The sequence below is a fragment of the Acomys minous genome (genome assembly GCF_964271855.1).
Source record: "Acomys minous genome assembly, chromosome: 6".
Taxonomy (NCBI): domain Eukaryota; kingdom Metazoa; phylum Chordata; class Mammalia; order Rodentia; family Muridae; genus Acomys; species Acomys minous.
The window spans coordinates 12531323-12535000 of record NC_140487.1 but is presented as its reverse complement, the minus strand read 5'-3'; the positions used below and the strand labels follow the sequence as shown (position 1 = coordinate 12535000).

The following is a 3678-nucleotide window of genomic DNA, read 5'->3' as shown; positions in this document are numbered from 1 at the left end:
AAATTGCTTGTTTTCTTCTCTCTCTGTCTTTATTTTACTTTTTGCTTTACTTTACTTTCCTTTTCTTTTTCTTTTTTTTTTTTCTTTTCTTTTTTTTTTTTTTTTAGGAAAAAAAAGTCAAAAAGCTGATTTTCTTGGGAAAAAAAAAAGAACTGTTTTATCCGTAACGGCTCTGCCCATTTAAAAAATGTGGCTCTTAAGGGTTCATGAAATGACTGAATATGAGGATACATGTCCTATAGAAAGCAACTGCGCCTCATATACTGCCAAAAATAGTGTTAGTTTCATTAATGTGAATTTCCCAGCATTCAGTAGTTGTAATGTTAGAAACAATTGCTGGTCAAGTTCAACTTGTTGCTATTGTTTTTAATTTGCACAGGAGTAGTATCAGAAATTAGTGTCACTGCTTGTATCTAGCTGAATTTTAAACAACAGAACATTAGTTTTTTATGTTGGTGCCACCAACTGTAAATGACATAAGTTAGTTATTACAAAACACAGTAATTAGACTGTTGCAACCATCTAAAACCTTAGGCTTCCAGTCTGTGCTGTTAGTGTTAAGATGTAAAGTGCAATCCTAAGCTGACATTATCTGTGCAAGCACCGTAGGAACATTTGCATATCTGCATAGATTTTACAACTGTACTCTTTACCTCCTTGTGATAAAGCTTTGTCTACCTGCAAACACAGTCAAAGGCTACAGCTGCAAACCAAAGCCAACTCTAACCATGGCCAAGAGCTCAAGGACAGAAGCAGCCACATGCTTTGGTCAGCCTTCTGTAACTTCAATTAGTACAAAGGAACCTTTTCCATGAACTACCTGCTGTTTTCTGATGACCTCTGGGATCTTTTCATTTAGCCCTAAACAAAGAAATATGACAAAAACCACAACTAAAAGAGTTCATTCAATCACAGAGTAATCTTCTGAGGCCAAAAGTCCATCTAAATGCAATGAAGATTTGCTTTCATTAAAGACAGAGGTGAGCACAAAAACCTGCAGTGGAAGTTATGACATGCTAGAAAGCAACAAATGTGGATCACTGACCAAAACAATTATGTACTTGATGCAAATGCAGATTGCGTATTGTTATATATATATAGTACATTGTGTTTTTGTTTTCGCCCATCCAGTCAATTCTTTTTGGTGGTGAGTACATGTTGTTACAAGTACATGTCTTGTATGGTCTTAATCTCTGTTGTGTACTATTTTTTTATAGTCTTAAGTTATAATGAAAAAAAAAAGCAAAAACAAAAACAAAAAACAAAAAACAAAAAACAAAAAAAACAAAAAGTAGGAACCAAACATAAAAGGTCTAGTAAAGCCAAAAATTAATTTCCTATCGATTTTAAAGTGATCTAGCTGAGTTTTTACACTGAAAGCAAAGATTATACAAGTGTAGCCCATGGTATTTACTTTCAGTCAAACCAAAGTTACATATAATTCTGCCTCTGCTTATACGGGATATGAACACTAACACACTCCCTTCAAAGACTTGCACAGGCCAAATTGTTGGAATGCTGATTTTCTTGACAACTCTAAACCCCAAATGATGAGAATACATTATGTGGTAGTTGAAGATAGCATAGTCAGACGTTTGCTTAAAACCTAGAGACTTTACGTGTTGCTTTTCATGTGCTGTGCCAAGTCTTGATAATACTTTTTCCCCCAACCAAGGGACCTCATAACCTGATTATGGTTATTGCTTTACAAACAGTTTTGACAGAAGGTGGCTGCTAGAGCTTAACATATGTCCCGGGTCCATGTGATGGAGCCGGTTCTTGCAAACTAAGCTCAATGTTTATCCTTTGCTGAAGTCAGCAAATAGAGTTAGAGAGATACCCAGTCATCTATCACACCAAATAAAAGGACATAACGGCTTTCAAAAGGGTTTTCCCACTTACCCAAAAGGCTTTCTGAAAGCTTCTACCTCTGCGAAAAAGAAAAAAGGAAAAAAAGAAAAAAAAAGAAAAAAAAAGAAAAAAAAGAGAAAAAAAAGAGAAAAAAGTTAGAACAATTATGGCAGATTGCATGAAACATGAGAACGTCACAGTAACGGCTACTTTTCATTATGTTTGTCTTTGGGTCATGATCAACGAACCGGAAGTTATTGATATGGTATCAAAAGAGAGATTGGTATTCTGAAGGATGGTTCTCTGATGTCTAGGATACTGCTGTAAAGATTATCTGAAAGGGAAACGAATCTTTCAGGTGCTTGTTCCAAAAAGCTTGATGGACTGGAAGTAACTTGGAGAGCTGTCCATGGGAGGGTGGCCTAAGACTACAATGCTAAAGTATGCATACCTCAGTTTCAAAACTTTTGAAAGGAAGTCTCAGCCACAGAATGCATATACCTGTAGAGTTTTGCATGGGTTTTATATGAATACAATTTTAAAAAAAATAGCTGCTTGCACATTATACCAGAAAAACCTCCAAAACTGCAATTGCTTTGAAAATAGATTTTAGGTTTTTTGGAGTTTTCTGAAATGCTTGGTCTGTATTTTGATAATTGTGCATATTATGTAAAAATGTTGGTGGACCCATAAATGACCAGACTTTTTCTAAGAAAAATGTTGCTTTAATGCATTTCATGGATTTTTACTCTTCTATCATTGCTTGCTAGTAATAGCAAACCTGCTTTTCTGCATCTGCTTTGCGTAGCTATTGTAAGGCTTTGAACTAATGTATGTATTTATTGCTTGAACTTCTGTGCATACCTTATAAAGCATAATGTCTGACAATTTAAATGGCTCATGTATTCTTGCTTCTACCATAAACTGATTATGGGACTATGATCTTTTGTATACAGCAAATTTTAACTGTAGCACAAACATCTGTTTATGTATTGGTGGGATATACCTGTTTTATTTATCTTCTTTGAGGTAAACTAATTTTTGATACTTTTCATTACTGTGTACTATGTTCATACTTTGAATTCTCTGACGTTAGAAGTCATGGTTGAGAATTGTAACAGCTGTTATTTGTTCTGTATTCATGGCTTTCACTGCTGAATAAAATAAAGGACCAAACCTAGGATTTGAAAGAAAACTGTCTACCTCTAACACCAGGGAGTTATCAGATTCTATTTTACATAGCTTGAGTCTACAACGACACAATTGCTTAAACCTAGTGGGCTTAAAACTAATATTCTATGTGTTGGATTCATGGCACCGTTGTATTGTTTAAAAATCAATTAAAATTTTATGTGACTGTTACAAGTATTTGGTAGAATTACCATGAACTGGGTTTTTTTTTTTAAACCTGAGTCAGATAAAGAGAACTGTCATCAGCATTCTGTGTCTGTAGCTGCTTAACTTCATAAGAATGCATTTCTGTGTGATTAGGGAATCGAAGAACAGCCAGCTAGGAATGGAGCCACAGAAGTACACTTAAAATAAATGGTCCTGGACTTTAATGTTCCTGGGCAGAATCAGTTGCAAAATCTATTTTGTAGAGTTTTTAAATTGGGCATTTACGTTTTTTGAGAATTTGTAAGTACGGTATTACTCGTGTCAATATTGACACACACCTGGACAGTACCTTTCCTGACATAACTATTGAAAGGAACATGACTGACTAACTCATGTTGCTTCATTCATTCAGATTGCGATGAAAGGGGCTTTTTTTTTTCCCCCATCCAAGAACATTTGACAAATCTTACTAAGCAGAAGAGAAGGATG

At 35.0% G+C, this 3678-nt stretch overlaps 1 protein-coding gene across 11 annotated transcripts in view; it reads left to right on the top strand.

The window, feature by feature from the left end:
* Positions 1-3440, top strand: part of FOXP2 (forkhead box P2) — a gene marked incomplete at its 3' end in the record, with an annotated part of 541625 nt that extends 538185 nt beyond the window's left edge. For all 11 annotated transcript variants that reach the window (XM_084784956.1, XM_084784962.1, XM_084784963.1 and 8 more), the window contains one exon: positions 1-3440. This exon is cut by the window's left edge and continues 318 nt beyond it.
* Positions 3441-3678: the final 238 nt, after the last annotated feature.